This window comes from Cherax quadricarinatus, chromosome 93 (genome assembly GCF_038502225.1).
Source record: "Cherax quadricarinatus isolate ZL_2023a chromosome 93, ASM3850222v1, whole genome shotgun sequence".
Taxonomy (NCBI): Eukaryota; Metazoa; Arthropoda; class Malacostraca; order Decapoda; family Parastacidae; genus Cherax; species Cherax quadricarinatus.
The window spans coordinates 7,803,547-7,828,324 of NC_091384.1; the positions used below are offsets into that span (position 1 = coordinate 7,803,547).

Sequence of the window (24,778 nt, forward strand, 5' to 3'; positions counted from 1 at the left end):
GGTCTTCGCCACACAGCAGCTGCCCACGACACGGTCTTCGCCACACAGCAGCTGCCCACAACACGGTCTTCGCCACACAGCAGCTGCCCCCATGAATATCTTCAGTCTACAAGATTTGATGATCTTAAGTTTATCAATTAAAATGTAATAAATAAAAGTGTCTTTATCACAGCAAAATGTTAAAGGAACACAATGGTGTTCAAAGAACACAAAAGAAATAGAAAAAAGAAACAGCTTTGAGGAGCCTCAACTGCTGTTTGTCAGCAGGAGACAACATTCACACAACTCGGGAGCTTTAAGCTCGGGGGAGAAAAAAAAAAAAAAAAACCTACCCCAACCCTACTAACAGTAGTAATGAGGCGAACAGCCTCAATGCTGCCATTGTTAGTAGTTTGAGGTATGATACATTTTTTTTTAATGAAATAGACCTGGTGTTTGGTTCCTGATAATACAAAGTGTTTACCTGGAGAGAGTTTCGGGGGTCAACGCCCCCGCGGCCCGGTCTGTGACCAGGCCTCCTGGTGGATCAGCGCCTGATCAACCAGGCTGTTGCTGCTGGCTGCACGCAAACCAACGTACGAGCCACAGCCCGGCTGATCAGGAACTGACTTTAGGTGCTTGTCCAGTGCCAGCTTGTACACAAGTCACACATAGGCTATTAGAACACTGGTCTCCAGTCATGATCACGTCTTGTCAGGAGGATTCTGCTGCAATTAAACAAGTTGGAGGGTAAACTCCGTAACAGATACATTACAACCTAACCAAACCTACTCCTAATCCTTATAGGCGTCTATTTAACTGGAGGAAAAGAAAAAAATTATAAAGCCAACTAGCACTACTCTCCTCTGAATCAAACCTGATTGACTTTCATCGACCTGTCCCCCGAGAGTTTACCGCTTCCCCCCCCCCCCCCATTCAAACAATTTTACATTGGGTAAATGTGCACCTAACAAAATTTCCCATAACTATATATTACCCATAAGGGTTATACACATTGCCCAAGCTGTTGGGCAATCAGGTTTGATCCAAGGAAGGGGAGGGTACTCGCAACTGCTTGTCTCAAGATACCTTCACTAATCGACACCCCTTGAAGGGAATCCAAATTTAACATGAAAATGGTCCTAACTACCAAGACAACAGTCTTACCAGTTGGAGAAGCGCTGTCGTGTACCAGTCTCCTAACACACTACTATGCTAAGCCTGAATTCATAAGGTAGGTTATTTGCCAGTCATGGCTGGCATCCTGGTCACCACTACATTCCAGCCCCCACACACTTTACCTATTATTGGGGTTTCTAACCCAGCAGGGTTAATAATCTTATTCTCACTAATACCAGTCTAAATCACCCCCCTAACTATACTCGTCAACATCAAATAATAGTGAAGCCTTTCTGCCGACTAACACTTCACTTCAGATCTCAGAGGTTTTCATTTTCATCATTAATGTACTGTTGCCAGAAGTGTTAGACTTCACTACTTACAAACTATCAAACCAACTGTAATTCTGAACGCTAGTACTTTTATTTTCATGGGAACCTGAACGCCGCTTAAATTTTCCAAATATGAAATTGTGTAAACTCAATGAACCAATATTAACCATACCACGGGCGGGAATAGAACCCGCGATCAGTCACAAAACTCCAGCCCGTCGCGTTACCCACTAGACCAGCTAGCCACAATAAGATTCGTCCAACTAGGTATATTTCTACACCATAGGAAGGTTAGCATAGGCCACCACTGTGACCACAAATGCATGTTTTCACAGACGAATCTCCAGCTAGCGTGGCCGTGACGAACTCTAGCTCAAGCCCCCTCAAAGCCGTTAACATGACTCACTAAATCGTAATGACATGATTACAAACCATACCATACCCGCCCGTGGTACAGTTTGTTTGCAATCATGTCATTACGATTTCGTGAGTCATGTTAACTTTGCACAGTTTGGCCAAAGGCATAAAAACGTAGAACACCCACCACTACCACTACCCAAGCTGGCACTGGACAAGCACCTAAAGTCGGTTCCTGACCAGCCAGGCTGTGACTCGTACACTGGTTTGCGTGAAGCCAGCAGTAACAGCCTGGTTGATCAGGCTCTGATCCACCAAGAGGCCTGGTCACAGACCGGGCCGTGGGGGCGTTGACCCCCGGAACTCTCTCCAGGTAAACTCCAGCCCGAAACCCACCAAAATCCCCACGGAAACCATGTGCAATAACAGACTGCAGACAGCTACTGAAGGTCGTTGGTGGGTTCCCAGGCTAACAGTTCTACGTAATCTATGCCTTCAGGGGAGATTACTCTCCCCTGCTATATGCATTCATAATGCATATAGCAGATTCTCCAGTTCTATACCTTACCTATTCTACTTAACATCCCCTAATTCTACAAGTTACTTTGATATTAAAACTAAGTAACTGTAGGCCTACAAAGTGCAGCATACTCCAGATATAGGCCTTACTAATTAATAAGCAAGTAAGTTTATTCAGGTATACACAAATATATTATCATACATAACAGCGTGTGTGTAAAGTACCTAGGATGACCCAAAAAGTCAGACTGACTTATTATTTCCAGTGGTGGCGCAAAGGGGGATGAAGGGAGGTAAAGGTAAGATGAAGGGGGGGTCTAGGAAAGATCAAGGGATCAAGGGGTCTAGGTAGGATCAAGGGGGATCTAGGTAAGATCAAAAAGTCTACGTAAGCTCAAGGGGGTCTAGGTAAGATCAAGGGGAGGCTAGGCAAGATCAAGGCGAGTCTAGGTAAGACCAACTGGAGTCTAGGTAAGATCAAGGGGTCTAGGTAAGGTCAAGGGGGTCTAGAAAAGATCAAGGGGGTTTAGATAAGATCAAGGGGGTCTAGGTAAGATCAAGGGGGTTTAGATAAGATCAAGGGAGGTCTAGGCGAGATCAAGAGGGGTCTAGGTGAGATCAAGAGGGATCTACGTAAGATCAAGGGGGTCTAGGCAAGATCAAGGGAGGTCTAGGTAAGATCAAGGGGGTTTAAGTAAGATCAAGGGAGGTCTAGGTAAAATCAAGAGGGGTCTAGGTAAGATCAAGACGATGTAAACTCAATATTTAACTTTGCACAGTTTGACCAAAGGCATAAAAAACGTAGAACACCCACCACAACCACTACCCAAGCCCGAAACCCACCAAAATCCCCACGGAAACCATGTGCAATAACAGACTGCAGACAGCTACTGAAGGTCGTTGGTGGGTTCCCAGGCTAACAGTTCTACGTAATCTATGCCTTCAGGGGAGATTACTCTCCCCTGCTATATGCATTCATAATGCATATAGCAGATTCTCCAGTTGTATACCTTACCTATTCTACTTAACACCCCCTAATTCTACAAGTTACTTTGATATTAAAACTAAATAACTGTAGGCCTACAAAGTGCAGCATACTCCAGATATAGGCCTTACTAATTAGTAAGCAAGTAAGTTTATTCAGGTATACACAATTACATTATCATACATAACAGCGTGTGTGTAAAGTACTTAGGATGACCCAAAAAGTCAGACAGTGACTTATTTCCAGTGGTGGCGCAAAGGGGGATGAAGGGAGGTAAAGATAAGATCAAGGGGGTCTAGGTAAGATCAACTGGGTTCTAGGAAAGATCGAAGGTGATCTAGATAAGATCAAGGGGGTCTAGGAAAGATCAAGGTCTAGGTAAGATCAAGGGGAGTCTAGGTAAGATGAAGGGAGTCTAGCTAAAATGAAGGGAGTCTAGCTAAGATGAAGGGGGTCTAGGTAAGATCAAGGGGTCTAGGTAAGATCAAGGGTTCTAGGTAAGATCAAAGGGAGTCTAGGTAAGATCAAGGGGAGTCTAGGTAAGATTAAAGCGTCTACATAAGATCAAGGGGGATCTAGGTAAGATCAAAGGGGTCTAGGTAAAATCAAGCGGGGTCTAGGTAAGATCAAAGGGGTCTAGGTAAGATCAAGCGGGGTCTAGGTAAGATCAAGGTCTAGGTAAGATAAAAAAAAGTCTAGGTAAGATCAAAGAGTCTACGTAAGCTCACGGGGGGTCTAAGTAAGATCAAGGGAAGATCAAGGCGAGTCTAGGTAAGATCAAGGGAGTCTAGGTAAGATCAAGGGGAGTCTAGAAAAAATAAAGGGGGTCTAGGTAAGATCAAGGGGGTCTAGAAAAGATCAAGGGGAGTCTAGGCAAGATCAAGGCGAGTCTAGGTAAGATCAAGGGGTCTAGAAAAGATCAAGGGGTCTAGGAAAAATCAAAAGGGTCTAGGTAAAGATCAAGAGGGTCTAGGTAAGATCAAGGGTGATCTAGGTAAGATCAAGGGTGATCTAGGTAAGATCAAGGGTGATCTAGGTAAGATCAAGGGTGATCTAGGTAAGATCAAGGGGGGTCTAGGTAAGATCATGGGGAGTCTAGGCAAGATCAAGGGGAGTCTAGGTAAGATCAAGGGGGTCTAGGTAAGATCAAGGGGATCTAAATAAGATCATGGGAGTCTAGGTAAGATCAAGGGGGTCTAGGTAAAATCAAGGGGGTCTAGGTAAGATCAAGGGTGATCTAGGTAAGATCAAGGGTGATCTAGGTAAGATCAAGGGTGATCTAGGTAAGATCAAGGGGGTCTAGGTAATATCAAGGGATCTAGGTAAGATCAAGGGGGTCTAGGTAAGATCAAGGGGAGTCTAGGTAAGATCAATGGAAGTCTAGGTAAGATTAAGGGTGTCTGGGTAAGATCAAAGAAGTCTAGGTAAGATCAAGGGGGTCTAGGTAAGATCAAGGGGGTATAGGTAAGATCAAGGGGAGTCTAGGTAAGATCAATGGGAGTCTAGGTAAGATCATGGGGAGTCTAGGTAAGATCAAGTGGGTCTAGGTAAGATCAAGGGAGGTCTAGGTAAGATCAAGGGCGTTTAGGTAATATTAAGTGGGTCTAGGTAAGATCAAAGGGTCTACTTAAGATCAAGGGGGGTCTAGGTAAGATCAAGGGGAGTCTAGGTAAGATCAAGGGGGTCTAAGTAACATCAAGGGGGTCTAGGTAAGATCAAGGGGATCTAAATAAGATCATGGGGGTTTAGGTAAAAATCATGGGAGTCTAGGTAAGATCAAGGGGTCTAGGTAAAATCAAGGGGTCTAGGTAAGACCAAGTGGGTCTAGGTAAGATCAAGGGGGGTCTAGGTAAGATCAAGACGATGTAAACTCAATATTTAACTTTGCACAGTTTGACCAAAGGCATAAAAAACGTAGAACACCCACCACAACCACTACCCAAGCCCGAAACCCACCAAAATCCCCACGGAAACCATGTGCAATAACAGACTGCAGACAGCTACTGAAGGTCGTTGGTGGGTTCCCAGGCTAACAGTTCTACGTAATCTATGCCTTCAGGGGAGATTACTCTCCCCTGCTATATGCATTCATAATGCATATAGCAGATTCTCCAGTTGTATACCTTACCTATTCTACTTAACATCCCCTAATTCTACAAGTTACTTTGATATTAAAACTAAATAACTGTAGGCCTACAAAGTGCAGCATACTCCAGATATAGGCCTTACTAATTAATAAGCAAGTAAGTTTATTCAGGTATACACAAGTACATTATCATACATAACAGCGTGTGTGTAAAGTACCTAGGATGACCCAAAAAGTCAGACTGACTTATTTCCAGTGGTGGCGCAAAGGGGGATGAAGGGAGGTAAAGGTAAGATAAAGGGAGTCTAGGTAAGATCAAGGCGGGACTAGGTAAGATCAAAAGTCTAGGTAAGATCAAGGGAAGTCTAGGTAAGACCAAGGGGAGTCTAGGTAAGATCAAGGGGGTCTAAATAAGATCAAGGGGGTCTAAATAAGATCAAGGGGGTTTAAATAAGATCATGGGGGTCTAAATAAGATCATGGGGGTCTAAAGTAAGATCATGGGGTCTAGGTAAAAATCAAGGGCGTCTATGTAAGATCAAGGTCTAGGTAAGATCAAGGGGGTCTAGGTAAGATCATGGTGGTCTATGTAAAATCATGGGGTCTAGGTAAAATCAAGGGCGTCTAGGTAAGATCAAGGGGGTCTAGGTGAAATCAGTCTACAAAGTCTCTAAATATACACTGTGTAACCAAATTTCAAAACAAATCCCCCCCTAGACGCTCTAATACAGACTCTGGAGTCGTAAGCGCTAAACCCACAAGGCTATACTACTGAAAATATTTCTGGGACTTCAGAACATAAAATTACTTGGCCATGTCCTCTACAACACTACTGAAAATAGGAAGATGATGTGTGGTTTTAAAATTATTTTAGATAAAGACATGAGTGGATGTGGGTGGGTGTGAGTTGGACCCGACTAGCTTGTACTGCTAGGTCAGATGCCGTGCTCCTTAAGTGAATGTGACCTGACCTGACTAGGTTAGGGCGTTGGCTTAAGCCTGTGGGAGACTTTGACCTGCCTCGCATGGGCCGGTAGGCCTGCTGCAGTGTTCCTTCTTTCTTATGTGAAGTGCCGATGGATATAAGGGAACATCCCCACTTGTGCCAGGGATCGAATCTCGGTTCTTCAGTTGACGCCACTACCAAATGAGCCATGATATATCACTTACACATTTCATCTCTGCTTCCTACAATCTTGTAGGCTGGCTATAGGCTGCATATTATAGATACCACACTAACTAAAACTTGTAATAAAGTTGGTAGAATTACCGACAATATGTAAAGTAAAAGGACACAAGTGCAACTAATGTGCCATTTATTGTGGCAACGTTTCGCTCTCCAGGAGCTTTATCAGGATAAAGCTCCTGGAGAGCGAAACGTTGCCACAATAAAATGTCACATTAGTTGCATTTGTGTCCTTTTACTTTACATAACTAAAACTTCCTAAAATCTAATCAGTCGTCAATTCTAAGCTTTACAACCCATTTCTCTAATTTTTATCTCCACCCCATTGAAGGTAACCTATAGAATACATTCCTCATTATTTCCCGACCAGAGATTTCATCTCTGGTCGGGAGGTAAGTTAATACTTCCCACTAAGTTACTTCTGATATTAATTACTTCCAGTTTTTTATACTCTCACTACCACCTCCCTAATACAATTACTATCTGCTTCAGTAACCAAACTCTAGTGGACTTATAACCTGGAAATACCTTACAAGTGGGCCCCGCCCACCTCTAACGAGGTCTCCAACTGCTGCATCTCTAAATCACACTAAATGTTATGGGTCAAACCATTTACTAGTGTGGTTGTCTCCACCCCTCAGACTGGTCAATGTTGCCGTGTTGATCAATGTTGCCGTGTTGATCAATGTTGCCGTGTTGATCAATGTTGCCGTGTTGATCAATGTTGCCGTGTTGATCAATGTTGCCGTGTTGATCAATGTTGCCGTGTTGATCAATGTTGCCGTGTTGATCAATGTTGCCGTGTTGATCAATGTTGCCGTGTTGATCAATGTTGCCGTGTTGATCAATGTTGCCGTGTTGATCAATGTTGTCGTGTTGATCAATGTTGCCGTGTTGATCAATGTTGTCAATGTTGCGTGTTGATCAATGTTATCAATGTTGCGTGTTGATCAATGTTGCCGTGTTGATCAATGTTGCCGTGTTGATCAATGTTGCCGTGTCGATCAATGTTGCCGTGTTGATCAATGTTGTCGTGTTGATCAATGTTGCCGTGTTGATCAATGTTGCCGTGTTGATCAATGTTGCCGTGTTGATCAATGTTGCCGTGTTGATCAATGTTGCCGTGTTGATCAATGTTGCCGTGTTGATCAATGTTGCAGCAGACACAGCCTGGCACAGCAGTCCTCAGTTACCACACCTGAAACAAAACATTCACATTATAACCATGAACATTACACACATTTATATAAACATTACCACGTAATATAAACTAGTAACATTACTGATATAAACATTAATATTAAGCAGTAATCTTTTTCTTTAATATTTCTTTTACATGGACCTGATGACTTAATTTGTTTATATGGAAATTATCTGGATCACGAGGCGCAAGTTCCTTGGATCAAGAGACATTGTTATTTTTTAATAATGGAAAAAATAACCCAGAACTGGATACACAATTATGGGTTATGTAACGTCTAGTGTGAGAGTTATTGTTTGATCAGAGGAAGTGGAGCAGCTCCAGTTCCTTGCATCAAAACTCCTCCACTAAGGTCAATCCCCCTCCCCCCCCAAAGACATTCGACCCCAAAGAAAATTAAGACAAAATATTAATAATTTGGTGACCTAACTGGTGGGGACCAGGAGCTGCAGCTCAACTCTGCTGTCGTACTGACAAATGCGTCACCAGACAATACTTACGTTATTTAGGTGTATTAAGAGGCTGATGAAGCGGTAAAGCCGGCGGGGCGGCAGGAGGAGGAGGAGCAACACGTCTTTCCTGTACGATCACTGAAGTTCAACTAACTTTTAGTGACCTTGAGGTTGGTCACTGTCCTGACCTTCACTATAACACCAACACTGATAACCTGACTAACTCTGACTACCACCACTAGATGGCACTGCTACACCACTATCAGTACTACTCATGATAGAGCGCTCAACCCGTGGGTGTCATGCGCCACCTGGGAGGATAAGTTCACTCCCAGGTGGCATAGATCACATTCCTTGGATCAAGAGACCATCATCATCACCTTAGATCACATTCCTTGGATCAAGAGACCATAATCACCACCTTCAAAGAACCTCTCTCAAGGCCGGATTTAGACCTTGGGGGCCCCGGGGAACTTTAGGTTTGGGGGCCCTCAATATGGACATTAAATTGAATTTTAAATAAGAAATGAACTAAAATGAATGATAAACAGCAGTTTTTGAAAAAAAAAATTAGGATTTGCAGACAGGAGCGACCTGTTCTAAACCCATGTTGCCCTGGGTTGTGTAACTGATGGGTTTCAAGATCACCACCCATCTAGAAACCCATCAGTTACACAACCCAGGGCAACATGGGTTTAGAACAGGTCGCTCCTGTCTGTCTCAACTATTGGATCACTACGACAAGGTCCTAAATGCACTAGAAGACAAAAAGAATGCAGATGTAATATATACAGACTTTTCAAAAGCCTTCGACAAGTGTGACCATGGCGTAATAGCGCACAAAATGCGTGCTAAAGGAATAACAGGAAAAGTCGGTCGATGGATCTATAATTTCCTCACTAACAGAACACAGAGAGTAGTCGTCAACAGAGTAAAGTCCGAGGCAGCTACGGTGAAAAGCTCTGTTCCACAAGGCACAGTACTCGCTCCCATCTTGTTCCTCATCCTCATATCTGACATAGACAAGGATGTCAGCCACAGCACCGTGTCTTCCTTTGCAGATGACACCCGAATCTGCATGACAGTGTCTTCCATTGCAGACACTGCAAGGCTCCAGGCGGACATCAACCAAATCTTTCAGTAGGCTGCAGAAAACAATATGAAGTTCAACGATGAGAAATTTCAATTACTCAGATATGGTAAACAGGAGGAAATTAAATCTTCATCAGAGTACAAAACAAATTCTGGCCACAAAATAGAGCGAAACACCAACGTCAAAGACCTGGGAGAGATCAAGTCGGAGGATCTCACCTTCAAGGACCATAACATTGTATCAATCGCATCTGCTAGAAAAATGACAGGATGGATAATGAGAACCTTCAAAACTAGGGAGGCCAAGCCCATGATGACACTCTTCAGGTCACTTGTTCTATCTAGGCTGGAATATTGCTGCACACTAACAGCACCTTTCAAGGCAGGTGAAATTGCTGACCTAGAAAATGTACAGAGAACCTTCACGGCGCGCATAACGGAGATAAAACACCTCAATTACCGGGAGCGCTTGAGGTTCCTAAACCTGTATTCCCTGGAACGCAGGAGGGAGAGATACATGATTATATACACCTGGAAAATCCTAGAGGGACTAGTACCGAACTTGCACACGAAAATCACTCACTACGAAAGCAAAAGACTTGGCAGACGATGCACCATCCCCCCAATGAAAAGCAGGGGTGTCACTAGCACGTTAAGAGACCATACAATAAGTGTCAGGGGCCCGAGACTGTTCAACTGCCTCCCAACACACATAAGGGGGATTACCAACAGACCCCTGGCAGTCTTCAAGCTGGCACTGGACAAGCACCTAAAGTCAGTTCCTGATCAGCCGGGCTGTGGCTCGTACGTTGGTTTGCATGCAGCCAGCAGCAACAGCCTGGTTGATCAGGCTCTGATCCACCAGGAGGCTTGGTCACAGACCGGGCCGCGGGGGCGTTGACCCCCGAAACTCTCTCCAGGTAAACTCCAGGAAGACGTCTGATTATATTATTCTCAGTTTTATTGACTTAAAGAATAACTTTGCCTATATTTTTCAGTTTAATATATTTCATCTATAGTATATAATAATTATGGATGTGTATTTATTTAATTCTTTGGTGTCAGGTTTTCAGTATCTATATATTTTCTTTCATAATTTTTCCAGTCTGCAGCAAATCACCAAATTAACAAATCAAACATTACGTAAGTAACTGGAATTAGCAATCCATACATCACATTTATGCATCACATGGCCTGGTGGCTAAAGCTTCCGCTTCACACACGGAGGGCCCGGGTTCGATTCCCGGCGGGTGGAAACATTTCGACACGTTTCCTTACACCTGTTGTCCTGTTCACCTAGCAGCAAATAGGTACCTGGGTGTTAGTCGACTGGTGTGGGTCGCATCCTGGGGGACAAGATTAAGGACCACAATGGAAATAAGTTAGACAGTCCTCGATGACGCACTGACTTTCTTGGGTTATCCTGGGTGGCTAACCCTCCGGGGTTAAAATTCCGAACGAAATCTTATCTCTTATCTAACATCTGCCAAATCTTTAACTAACTCATCAAACTATCTTCTTGAGGACACTGATCTCAACATCCAATAGGCACAAACCTGGAGTTTACCTGGAGAGAGTTCCGGGGGTCAACGCCCCCGCGGCCCGGTCTGTGACCAGGCCTCCTGGTGGATCAGAGCCTGATCAACCAGGCTGTTGCTGCTGGCTGCACGTAAACCAACGTACGAGCCACAGCCCGGCTGATCTCATTCTCAGATAATTATTCATCAGAGCCAATTTGCTGAACGATCTTTCTCCCTCACAACTAGTGTCCATCATGTTCAAATATATTCTAAGGGCTACATTAACATCTCCCCTTAAGGGAGGTTCCTTGACGCTGGTGAGCGGCTCTTGATCTAGGGAATTGGATCTGTGCTCCGGTTCCCTGAATTAAACCTGAATACCTTCCATCCCCCACCACATGAACTGTATAATCCTACGAGTTTAGCGCTCCCTCTTGATTATAATAATACTAATAACAATACATTCATCTGGACAGGTATCAATAAGCCCTTTATCATGTAGTGAAACAGGACCTGAGCTTGACAAAGGCTGCAAACTGGACAATTTCCTCAATAAACACACTAAAGTCTTGAAGGTAAATAATGATAAGTTTCTTACAGCAAGTACAGGGACATAAGCCAACAGTATCAATTTGTCCCAGTGGGATCAGAGACCTTGGGATCATGGGGTAAAAATACCACGTTTCCTTAAAGAATTGGGTTCCAGACTCATCAACACCACCAGGGACCCAAGGGCAGCCACTTTCATGTTCCAGCACCTCAGTGTGGCCATCCAGAGGGGAAATGCTTGCTGCATACTTGGCTCGCCTCCAGCTTCGGAGGAGCTGGAGGAAATTCATGATCTTTAATACATTGTACCATTGTATTCATGTTTGTGTTTTTCTGCACATGTATTCTGTTTATCAATAAATGTTTGCATAGTATATATATACATATATATATATATATAATGTGTGTGTGTGTACTCACCTATTTGTGGTTGCAGGGGTCGAGACTCAGCTCCTGGCCCAGCCTCTTCACTGACTGCTACTAGGTCCTCTCTCTCCCTGCTCCATGAACTTTATCATACCTCATCTTAAAGCTACCTCACTTGCCAGACTATTCCACTTCCTGACTACTCTGTGACTGAAGAAATACTTCCTAACATCCCTTTGACTCGTCTGAATCTTCAAATTCCAATTGTGACCCCTTGTTTCCGTGTCCCATCTCTGGAACATCCTGTCTCTGTCTGCCTTATCTATTCCTCACAGTATTTTATGTGTCGTTATCATGTCTCCCTTAACCCCCCTGTCCTCCAGTGTCGTCAGGCCGATTTCCCTTAACCTTTCTTCATAGGACATTCACCTTAGCTCTGGAACTAACCTTGTTGAAAATCTTTGCACTTTCTCTAATTTCTTGACGTGCTTGACCAGGTGTGGGTTCCAAACTGGTGCTGCATACTCCAGTATGGGCCTGACGTACAGTGTCTTCAACGTGTGTGTACTCACCTAATTGCGGTTGCAAGGGTCGAGACTCAGCTTCTGGCCCCGTGTGTGTGTGCGCATGTGTGTAACAGTATAAGATATAATTGAAAAACGATGATATATTGCAAGCCTTTGTGAACAACACACGTGTAAAAATCGGACACCACTGCCTACCACTAATTGACTCATTGGCTATTGACCTCTACACTTGACACTAACCAGAAATAGCCCTTCTGAGGTCGACATAGCCAATCAAAGACATACATGCAATACAGACACACACACATGGTGGGTGCAGACATGGGTGCACAAGGCTCCGAGAACCTTCGTGTTTTTGAGGCATGCAATAACCGCTAGCAGTAATCAGTGGTAGTGACAAAGTCAGTGAACAAACCTACGAGTGATAACTATAGTTATTAGTTGAAAAAATTCGAGAGGAAACCTGAATTCAGTATTTTTTTTTTTAAAGTGCCAAACCGTTGTGGATCTATTAGGCACTGTTACCACACAGATACAAACATAAAAAGATCAAAGTGAGTGTGGAAATGGGTGATCAAGAATTACCAGCGTTTGGAAATGTGGGGCATCGTAATGTGAGAGTGAAAAAGTTAATAAGCAAAAGGAGAAAGAAAAAATAAAATATACAACAAGGGAAGGTGGCAGTAGGCCTACTGAAGCAGTGATGTCACAACAGTTTGTATGCCATTATACATATAAAGTGTAACACCGAATGTGAAGTGTATTCTGTAATAAGCGAAAAGTGAAATCACTTGAGGAACGCGGGATGCATGAGCATATATGGTTATAAACATCACGGGTGAAGGAGTTACAAAATAGTGATAGAAGGCCTATGTACGATGACTACGTCATCAGCATCTGGCAACTTGTCATCACACCGCTGTCAGCGCAAGTATTCACCTGTTGAGGTTGCATTTTGCAAGGTTGAGTCTGGTCCTGCATCACTGTTAGATACTGATCACTCACTCCTGCAAGCCATTACCAGAATTAGAGTAGAAATAGCATAGACGAGGGTGCAAGGAGTAAAGCGGTAGTGAGGGGGTAACGTCAGACACTTAACTGAGACAAGCTAAATTTTACAGCCTAGCTACTTTCTGAATTTTAGAAGTACAATTGATAAGTGTTACAAGTATTGGTAAGCTTAGAATTACTGGTATCTACCGGTATTTATTAGCAGTATGAATACTTAGAAGTGGGGGCACACACACACACACGCACACACACACACACACACACACACACACACACACATACACACACACACATACACACACACATACACACACATACGCATGGGTCCGTGGGGTGCAGACGTGGGTAACAAGGCTCCGAGAACCTTAGCATTGTAAGGCATGCAATAACAGCTAGCAGTATTCAGTGGTAGTGGAACGTCAGTGAACAATACTATGAGTGATAATTAAAGTTATTAGTTAAAGAAAGTGAGAGGAAAGCTGAAATCATAATATTTCAAAGTGCAAACCGTTGGGGGTCTTAGGCGCTGTTGCCACATTGGCAGCGGTAGGCCTGAAGAAGTGACGTCACGACAAGTTGTGTGCCATTATACATATAAAGTGAAGTGTATATAATGTGAAGTGTATACTATCATCAGTGAAGAGTGAAATCGCGTGAGGAAGCGGGATGCATGAGAATATATGGTTATAAACATCACGGGTGAAGGATCTCCAAAATAGGGATTTAAGGCCTACGTACGACGACTTCATCATCAGCAGCTGTCAACTGTCACCGCACCATTGCAGCGCAAGTTTATTCGCCTATTTGTGGTTTGCATGTTGACGGCCCTGGCTGGCCTTGCATACTGTTTGATACTGGTCACTCACTCCTGCAACCTATTACCAGAATTAGAATAGAAATAGCATAGACATAGAGAATATAGTGTTGACAAGTGTGAGAAGGTAGGTGGGACAAGCTTTTAAGGGCAACATTGTAAGATGGTGCTAGGGTCAAGTCCCAGGAGGGTTGTGTCAGGTCACAAGAAGTTGCGGCCAGTCATTACACCGCACAAGACACTCTCACACACTCACACACACACACACATGCACACACGCACACAGGCAGTGTTACTACCGGTAGTTATTAGCAGTAAGAATACTTAGGAAGCTAGAAAGTCCTCTCTCAATGTGAACAAGGAAAATGATAATAACCAGCAACAATTAATATGTAAATCCAGAAAGGGCAATAAGTGGAGAGTAGCATAATTGGGAAAGATAAATGAGACTAAATTTGTGCCTACACGACAGATCTTTCAACCACACCACCTACCCCCCCCTAACCCTCCCTCCCTCACACACACACACACACACACACACACACACATACACACACATACACACACACACATACACACACATACACACACACACAAACACAACACGTAAGGGACACTACAAGAGAGAGAGGAGAGGATGAACCAGCAAGACTGGACTTAGTATTCACCTTGAGTAGTGCAGATATTGAGGACATCACATATGAAAGACCCCTTGGGGCCAGCGATCATGTGGTTTTGAGCTTCGAATACACAGTAGAGCTACAAGTGGAGGGGGAAGCAGGAAGGCAAGGACAAATGAAACCAAACTACAGGAAAGGGGACTACACAGGAATGAGGAACTTCCTGAATGAGGTTCAGTGGGACAGAGAACTGGCAGGGAAGCCAGTTAATGAGATGATGGAATATGTAGCAACAATGTGCAAGGAGGCTGAGGAGAGGTTTGTACCCAAGGGTAACAGGAATAATGAAAAAGCCAGGATGAGCCCATGGTTCACCCAAAGATGCAAGGAGGCAAAAACCAAGTGTGCTAGGGAATGGAAGAAATATAGAAGGCAAAGGACCCAGGAGAATAAGGAGAGCAGTCGTAGAGCCAGAAACGAATATGCACAGATAAGAAGGGAGGCCCAACGTCAATATAAAAACGACATAGCAGCAAAAGCCAAATCTGACCCGAAGCTGTTATACAGCCACATCAGGAAGAAAACAACCGTTAAGGACCAGGTAATCAGGCTAAGGAAGGAAGGAGGAGAGACAACAAGAAATGACCGTGAAGTATGTGAGGAACTCAACAAGAGATTCAAAGAAGTGTTCACAGAGGAGACAGAAGGGGCTCCAGAAAGACGGGGAGGTGGGGTACACCACCATGTGCCGGACACAGTACACACAACCGAGGAAGAAGTGAAGAGGCTTCTGAGTGAGCTAGATACCTCAAAGGCAATGGGGCCAGATAACATCTCTCCATGGGTCCTGAGAGAGGGAGCAGAGGTGCTATGTGTACCCCTAACAACAATATTCAATACATCTATCGAAACAGGGAGATTGCCTGAGGCATGGAAGACAGCAAATGTGGTCCCAATCTTTAAAAAAGGAGACAGACATGAAGCACTAAACTACAGACCAGTGTCACTGACATGTATAGCATGCAAAATCATGGAAAAGATTGTCAGGAGAAGAATGGTGGAACATCTAGAAAGGAATGATCTCATCACCAGCAGCCAACATGGTTTCAGAGATGGGAAATCCTGTGTCACAAACCTACTGGAGTTCTATGACATGGTGACAGCAATAAGACAAGAGAGAGAGGGGTGGGTGGATTGCATTTTCTTGGACTGCAAGAAGGCTTTTGACACAGTACCACACAAGAGATTGGTGCAAAAACTGGAGGACCAAGCAGGGATAACAGGGAAGGCACTACAATGGATCAGGGAATACTTGTCAGGAAGACAGCAGCGAGTAATGGTACGTGGCGAGGTGTCAGAGTGGGCACCTGTGACCAGCGGGGTCCCACAGGGGTCAGTCCTAGGACCAGTGCTGTTTCTGGTATTTGTGAACGACATGACGGAAGGAATAAACTCCGAGGTGCCCCTGTTTGCAGATGACGTGAAGTTGATGAGAAGAGTTCATTCGATCGAAGACCAGGCAGAACTACAAAGGGATCTGGACAGGCTGCAGACCTGGTCCAGCAACTGGCTCCTGGAGTTCAATCCCACCAAGTGCAAAGTCATGAGGATTGGGGAAGGGCAAAGAAGACCGCAGACGGAGTACAGTATAGGGGGCCAGAGACTACAAACATCACTCAAGGAAAAAGATCTTGGGGTGAGTATAACACCAGGCACATCTCCTGAAGCGCACATCAACCAAATAACTGCCGCAGCATATGGGCGCCTGGCAAATCTCAGAACAGCATTCTGACATCTTAATAAGGAATCGTTCAGGACCCTGTACACCGTGTACGTTAGGCCCATATTGGAGTATGCGGCACCAGTTTGGAACCCACACCTAGCCAAACACGTAAAGAAACTAGAGAAAGTGCAAAGGTTTGCAACAAGACTAGTCCCAGAGCTAAGAGGTATGTCCTACGAGGAGAGGTTAATTATTATTACAATCAAGGGGGAAGCGCTAAACCCGGAGGATTATACAGCGCCTGGGGGGGGGATGTGGAAGGCATTCAGGCTTAATTTGGGGAACTGGAGCACAGATCCAATTCCCTAACTCAAGAGCCCCTCACCAACATCAAGGAACCTTCCTTGAGGGGAGGAGAGGTTAAGGGAAATCAACCTGATGACACTGGAGGAGAGGAGAGATAGGGGGGGACATGATAATGACATACAAAATACTGAGAGGAATTGACAAGGTGGACAAAGACAGGATGTTCCAGTGATTGGACACAGTAACAAGGGGACACAGTTGGAAGCTGAAGACACAGATGAATCAAAGGGATGTTAGGAAGTATTTATTCAGCCACAGAGTAGTCAGTAAGTAGAATAGTTTGGGAAGCGATGTAGTGGAGGCAGGATCCATACATAGCTTTAAGCAGAGGTATGATAAAGCTCACGGTTCAGGGAGAGTGATCTAGTAGCGGTCAGTGAAGAGGCGGAGCCAGGAGCTCGGACTCGACCCCCGCAACCTCAACTAGGTGAGTACACACACACACACACACACACACATGCATGCATGCACAACCTGGTCACCTCTGACTTCATGGTCTGGTCATTTACCTCTAAATTCACACTAACCAGAAATAGTTAAGATATTCAAAGGGAGAGGGGGTGGGGGCACCCTTTATTTCTATTTCCTGATGCTCCCCCACACACTTTACCTGCATCTCCTTTTATTAATTAAACTAATTTATTTATTATTGCATTTTGTTATAAAGGAAGTCCTTCGTTGGGGGGCCCCTCTGGCAAGGGGGCACCAAGGCATTTGCCCCCTTATAAATTCGGCCCTGAGTAGTGCGCCTGCTTATCATTGGGGAATGTTGCCTCATCCCCTGAGTCTTTTGCTTTCATAGGGAGTGATTTTTATGTGCAAGTTTAATATTAATTCCTCTAGGATTTTCCAAGTGTATATAATCATGTCTCTCCTGCCTGCATTCCAGGGAGTACAGGTTGAGGAGCTTCAAGTGCTCCCAGTAACTAAGGTGATTTATAGCAGTTGTGCCATGAAGGTTCTCTGTACATTTTCTAAGTCAGCAATTTCACCTGACCTGTAATGTGCTGTTAGTGTGCAGCAATATTCCAGCCTAGATAGAACAAGCGACCTGAAGAGTCTCATCATGGGCTTGGCATCCCTAGTTTTGAAGGTTCTCATTATCCATCCTGTCATTTTTCTAGCAGATGTGATTGATATAATGTTATGGTCCTTGAAGGCGAGATCCTCCGACCTGATCACTCCCAGGTCTTTTACATTAGTTTTTCACTCTATTATGTGGTTGGAATTTGTTTTATACTCCAATATAGTTTTAATTTCCTCACATTTTCCGTATTGGAGTGTTGTGATAGAAACACAGGCCTTATCTCTAGGCTTTATTGAACATAGAATCTTCATAGTACTTCTGCAACAACAAAATATAATGACTAGTACATCTAATAATGGCTTCTACAGGGATGGTGATGTCTTGCATATGTCAAGAGAAAAGTTATAACTACAGGCCACATATTTAAACTCACCATGTAATCTGCATCGCAGATAAATGGATAAAGTATAAGAGAATCACACACCATGTGTTGGAGCCCATGACCACACCAAACTGTTGTTGTTGTTGTTAAGGGCCCCTAGAGGTGGTGCAGTATTATCCTGCTGCTGCTCCTCACAGGACCAGTATCACTACAATCTCCCCCTTCTAAAATATCAGAGACAGTAATCTCCCAAACTGTTAGGTGGGCGACGTACACGTCCCGACCTTCGTAGCCCTTGAGCCTCTTCACCAGGTTCGATATTTTCCAGCGGGGTTTGATTAACTGCTGGAGCAGAATCCTCTATTTCCATAGGGGTAGTCTCAAGGGGCTTTCCAGGAGAAAACGAAGCATCTTTCACATCTATTGGTGTATCTTGAGATTCCACACTAATAGGGATTTCAACTGGGGCTAAATGTCTTGTAGATACTGTAGTCTCTTCACCATTTTGGTAGCGAATGTGGGCGTAATGTGGATTAGCTTGCAGGAGCTCTACCTCTTCCACTAAAGGATCCGTCTTGTTCATCCTACGGTGACTCTTCAGGAGAACGGGTCCAGGATGACATAACCAAGTGGGCACGGAGGCTCCCGTAGAGGAACGACGTGAATAGTTGAGGAGTCTTTCATGAGGGGTTGCATTAGTAGCTGTGCACAGCAGTGATCTAATAGAGTGAAGAGCATCCGGTAGGACAGTTTGCCAGTGTTGAACAGGTAGATTGCGCGACTTTAATGTCATTGTAACTGCCTTCCATATAGTACCATTGAACCGCTCCACTTGACCATTGCCTTGAGGGTTGTAGCTTGTTGTTCTGCTGCAGGCAATACCTTTGCTAGCCAAAAACTCCTGAAGTTCGTTACTCATGAACGAGGATCCCCTGTCTGAATGGATATAAGCTGGCATACCAAAAATAGAGAACAACTGTGAAAGACAACTAATAACAGTTGAAGCAGCCATATTTGCACAGGGGAATACAAAGGGAAACCTTGAATATTCATCTACTATGTTAAGGAAATACCTATTCTGATTTGTGCTTGGTAGAGGTCCTTTGAAATCTATATTCAATCTTTCGAAAGGCTGGGTGGATTTTATGAGATGAGTCTTCTCTGGCTGATGAAAGTTTGGCTTGCACTCTGCACATACTCTGCATGCTCTGATCACTTGTCGCACATCTTCCACTGAGTAGGGCATGTTCTTTGATTTGACAAAATGGTACAGGCGTGTAACTCCTGGGTGACACAAAGCCTTGTGGAGAGATGAGAGTGATTGCAAATCATGACATGCTGCTCCACAGTGGGACCTAGAGAATGCATCAGGTGAGATGTTCTCTTGACCCGGTCGGTACAGGATATCAAAGTCATAACACGATAGTTCCATCCTCCAGCGTAATATCTTGTCATTCTTTATCCTACTTTTGTGCCTCTTGTCGAACATATACATCACGGACCGTTGGTCAGTCCTTATGGTGAAATGTCTACCAGTTAAATAATGCCTCCAGTGGCGAACTGCTTCTATGATGGCCTGGGCTTCCTTTTCTACAGCAGCATAACATTTCTCTGATCCTTGAAAAGTTCTCGAAAAGAAGGCTACTGGTCGTCCTGCCTGAGATAAGACTGCAGCAATGGCAATGTCAGATGCATCCGTTTCCACTTCGAATGGTAGGGACTCATCAATGGCTTGAACTACTGAGTTTTCAATGTCCTGTTTGAGAGTATGGAAAGCGGCTTCTGCTTCCTTTGTCACAGGAAATGTGGTAGCACTCAATGGGCGGACTTTACTTGAATAGTTGTAGATCCATTGTGAGTAATAAGCAAAGAGACCAAGAGTTCTTCGGAGTGACTTTTTGTCTTGAGGCATTGGAAGTTCCCGTAGAGGTCGTAGTCGTTCAGGGTCTGGGAATATTGAACCTCCTTCCACTACATAACCAAGGATGCTAAGCCTTTTAGTTGAAAAAGTGCACTTTTCCTCATTGTAACTGATATTTTTCTTCTTGGCGGCTTCCAAAAACTTATCAAGGTTTGCATCATGTTCCTCCTGGGTCTTGCCACAAATGGTAACATTATCTAAATACGCGTAAGTTCCCATGAGTTGCTCTTCCTGAATGAGTGAATCCATAATTCGTTGGAAGCAGGCTACCCCATTGGTGACTCCAAAAGGGACTCTGGTAAACTGATACAGGCCATCACTAGCCTGAAACGCTGTGTATGGTTTATCTTCATTCCTTATAGGGACTTGATGATAGGCACTCTGCAGATCAATTGTGCTAAACACGTAGTACTGAGCAATTTTGTTCACTGTATCGTCAATTCGAGGTAGAGGGTACCCATCAAGAAGTGTAAATTTGTTGATTGTCTCAGAGTAATCGATAGCCAGTCTCCGTTTCCTATAACCATCTTTAACAACAACAACCTGTGCACGCCAAGGAGAATCACTCGGTTCTATAATACCCTCCTTCAGCAGCCTCTGAGTTTCTTTCTCAATGAACATCCGATCCTCATAAGAATAGCGGCGTGACTTAGCTGATATAGGATGGCAATCCGCGGTAAGATTTGCAAACAGCTTTGGTGGGTCTACCCTTAAAGTGCTAAGTCCACAGACAACAAGAGGAGGCAGTTCACCTCCATATGTTAAGGTGACACTACCATGCAGCTTCTGAAAGTCCTGACCAAGGATAACATCAGAGCACAGTTGTGGCAGAATAGCTAAATGTACATCTTGATAATCCTTTCCATTAACTCTGAGATTTACCTTACAAAACCCTAAGGTCTGAATAGAGAGAGATGTTGATGCCATGGAAACGGTACCTGATGAGTGATGTAGAGTCAAGGAGAGCCGTTTAACTAAGTCAAGGTTGATGAAACTCTCTGAGCTGCCACTATCAATAAGACCATCTACTTCTGTTCCTTTGATGAATACTTTCACAACTGCCTTTGACAGTGAATTTGGAGTAGCCGCAGAAGTCACTGTTGCTAGAGTCGCATGATCACTGGAATGTGTGGAGGCACTAGCTCTTGTTGATGCATTAGCACGACATACTTTCGCAAAGTGACCTTTCTTGTGGCATTTATGGCACATTGCTTCACGAGCAGGACACTTTGGACGTGGATGTCTTGAAAAACCACAAAAGAAACACACCGTACCTGCTGCTGCTGTCACTGAGGCAGGTTCCACAGTAACTTCATTGCAAGAGTCTTGGTCAGGAATGGCAGCACTTACCACTCGAGAAGGCTGAGCGGTACTGTATACTTCAGAATTCTTCTGGGCTGAATCTAGAGCTCTTGCCTGGTCAAAGGCAGCGGCTAAGTCGAGAGTTTTATTCTCCAATAAACGCTGCCTTATTATTGGTGATTGCAGGCCACTGATAAAAGCATCCCTGATGGACTCTTCACAATACTGAGCAGCTGTCACTACTTGGAAGTGACAGTCCTTACCTAAGATTTTCAGTGCTTGAAAGTATTCCTCTAAGGACTCATCAATCTGCTGGCGGCGAGTTGCAAGGCGATAGCGTGCAAAGATTTCATTTGTAGGTTTAATATACTGAGACTTGAGGGTTTTGATAGCATCTTCGTAGGTATTACACTCAGAAATAGCCTCATATATCTTAGGTGACACAAAATTGATGAGCAGACTTAGTTTATCTAGATCTTCTTTAGGAAGGGCTCCCAAGAAGTTTTCGAAAGTCTTAAACCAGTGCTTCCATTCCTGAGCAGCCGTTGATAAGCTGGGGTCACAGTCTAGCCTCTCAGGTTTCAGTAAACGCTCCATGTTGTGATGTAGTCTAGCGCAGGATCACCACCAGGTAGCCCATGGAGTAATTGAAATTTCTCATAAATTGAACTTCATATTTTCTGCGGCCCATTTACAGATTTGGTTGATGTCCATCTGGAGTCTTTCACAGCACACATAAGTACGGTAACGCACGTAAATTACTGGGGACAGTTGAAGGTCCTTTATCTGTATTCTCCAGAATGCAAGTGAGAAAGATACATGATAATATACACTTGGAAGGTCCTGGAGGGATTGGTACCAAACCTGCACACGAAAATTACTCCCTATGAAAGCAAAAGACTCAGCAGGAGACGTAACATTCCCCCGATGAAAAGCAGTGGCACCACGAGTACATTGAGAGACAACACAATTAGTGTCTGGGGCCAAAGCATACATAAGGGTGATTACGAATATATGCCTGGATGTCTTCAAGAAGGCACTGGACAGGCACCTAAAGTCAGTATGTGGCCAACCAGACTGTGGTTCGTATGTCAGTTTGCGTGTGGCCAGAAGTAACAGCCTGGTTGATCAGACCCTGATCCACCATTAGACCTGGTCTCAGACTGGGCCATGGGGGCGTTGGTCCCCAAAACTCTCTCCAGGTAAACCTCAGGTGTCTTCAATGGTGGACACTGTCATGCAAACTCGGGTGTCATCTGCAAAGGAAGACACGGTGCTGTGGCTGACATCCTCGTCTATGTCAGATAGGAGGACGAGGAACAGGATCGGAGTACTGTCTCCTGTGGAACAGAGCTTTTCACAGCAGATGCCTCAGATTTTACTCTGTTTACTACTACTCTTTGTGTTAGTTAGGAAATTATAGATCCATCAAGCAACTTTTCCTGTTATTCCATTACTACGCATTTTGTGCACTATTACACCATGGTCACACTTGTGAAAGGCTTTTGCAAAGTCTGTGTATACATCTGTATTTTGTTTGTCATCTAGAGCATCCAGGACCTTGTCATAGTGATCTAGTAGTTGGGACAGGCAGGAGAGATCTGCTTTGAACCCATGCTGCCCTGGGTTGTGTAACTGTGGGGTATCTAGATGAGTAGCAATCTTGCTTCTTAGAACCCTTCAAAGATTTTTATGATATGGGATGTTAGCACTATCAATCTGTAGTTCTTTGCTATTGCTTTACTGCCACCTTTTTGGAGTGGGGCTATGTCTTGTTTTTAGCAGATTTGGGATGACCCCTGGGTCCATACTTCCTCTTGCATGATAAGTGGTTTCTTGCAGTTCTTGATGAACACAGAGTTCTATAAGTCTGGGCATGGGGTAGAGTGCATGGGCATGTCATTTATCGCCTTTTCGAAATCATTTCACGTAAGGATAGTATCAGATAGCTTTGAGTCTACCAAATTATGTATCTCACTCTTAAAAAACTAATTTAGGTCTTCGACTCTCAGTCTGGTTAGTGGCTTGCTAAAAACCAAGTCGTATTAGGACTTAAGTATCTCGCCAATTTCCTTGCTGCCATCTGTGTAGGACCCATCTCGTCTAAGTAGGGGCCCAATACTGGATGTTGTTCTTGACTTAGATTTGGCATAAGAAAAGAAATATTTTGGGTTTCTTTCAATTTCTTTTACGGCTTTCAGTTCTTCCCGCATTTTTTGACTCCTGTAAGATTCCTTTAGCTTAAGTTTGATGTTCGCTATTTCTCTGACCAGTGCCTCCCTTCATATTACAGATACATTGGCCTCTTTCAGTCGCTCTGTTATTCTTTGCCTTCGCCTGTATAGGGAGCGTCTTTCTCTTTCTATTTACATCTTCTCTTCCTTTTCCTGAAAGGAATATGCCTTCAGCATACCTCGAGTGCCAGAGTTAATTTGTTCTAGACAAAGGTTTGGATCCATGTTGCTTAGGATATCTTCCCAGTTTATGTCATTTATAACCTGGTTGACTTGGTCCCACCTTATGTTGTTGTTGTTACTGAAGTTGAATTTGGTGAAGGTTCCCTTGTGATTGATCACATTTTGTTGGTCTGAGGTCCCGCACATACACGTATGAACCTCTATTACATTGTGATCTGAGTATATTGTTTTTGATATGGTAATAATTCGTATCAGATCATCATTGAAGATGAGGTCCAGTGTATTATCCAATCGTGTTGGCTTTATTATTTTCTGGTTTCAGGTCAATTTGGTGCAGAGATTTAAAAGCTCATGTGTGTGCTAGTTTTCATCTGAAGTGCCTCCTGGAATTATCTCTGTTTACCTGGATTATTATTATTATAATCAAAAAGAAGCGCTAAGCCACAAGGGCTATACAGCTCTGTTTACCTGGAGAGAGTTCCGGGGGTTTTCTGCAAAAACATCATCTGCATCATTTAAGGCATTAAGTAGTTCTGAGCATATCAGATCATTATAAACAGGTGTACTAGAGAGGTCATCATAAACAGGTGTACTAGACAGGTCATCATAAACAGGTGTACTAGACAGGTCATTATAAACAGGTGTACTAGACAGGTCATCATAAACAGGTGTACTAGACAGGTCATTATAAACAGGTGTACTAGAGAGACCATTATAAACAGGTGTACTAGACAGGTCATTATAAACAGGTGTACTAGACAGGTCATTATAAACAGGTGTACTAGACAGGTCATCATAAACAGGTGTACTAGACAGGTCATCATAAACAGGTGTACTAGAGAACAATAAGTCATTATTAACCGGTATTATCTTTATTTATACAGCAGCTGCTTCATTATAACAACATCAATAACCACAAATCACAG

General features: G+C 43.8%; 1 long non-coding RNA gene across 1 annotated transcript; it reads right to left on the minus strand.

The window, feature by feature from the left end:
• Positions 1 to 7,606: 7,606 nt before the first annotated feature.
• On the minus strand, positions 7,607 to 8,637 carry LOC138855412 (uncharacterized). Its single transcript, XR_011394652.1, has 2 exons — positions 8,264 to 8,637; positions 7,607 to 7,760 (listed from the first exon to the last, which is right to left on the minus strand). It is a non-coding gene; the product is annotated as an uncharacterized lncRNA (long non-coding RNA).
• Positions 8,638 to 24,778: the final 16,141 nt, after the last annotated feature.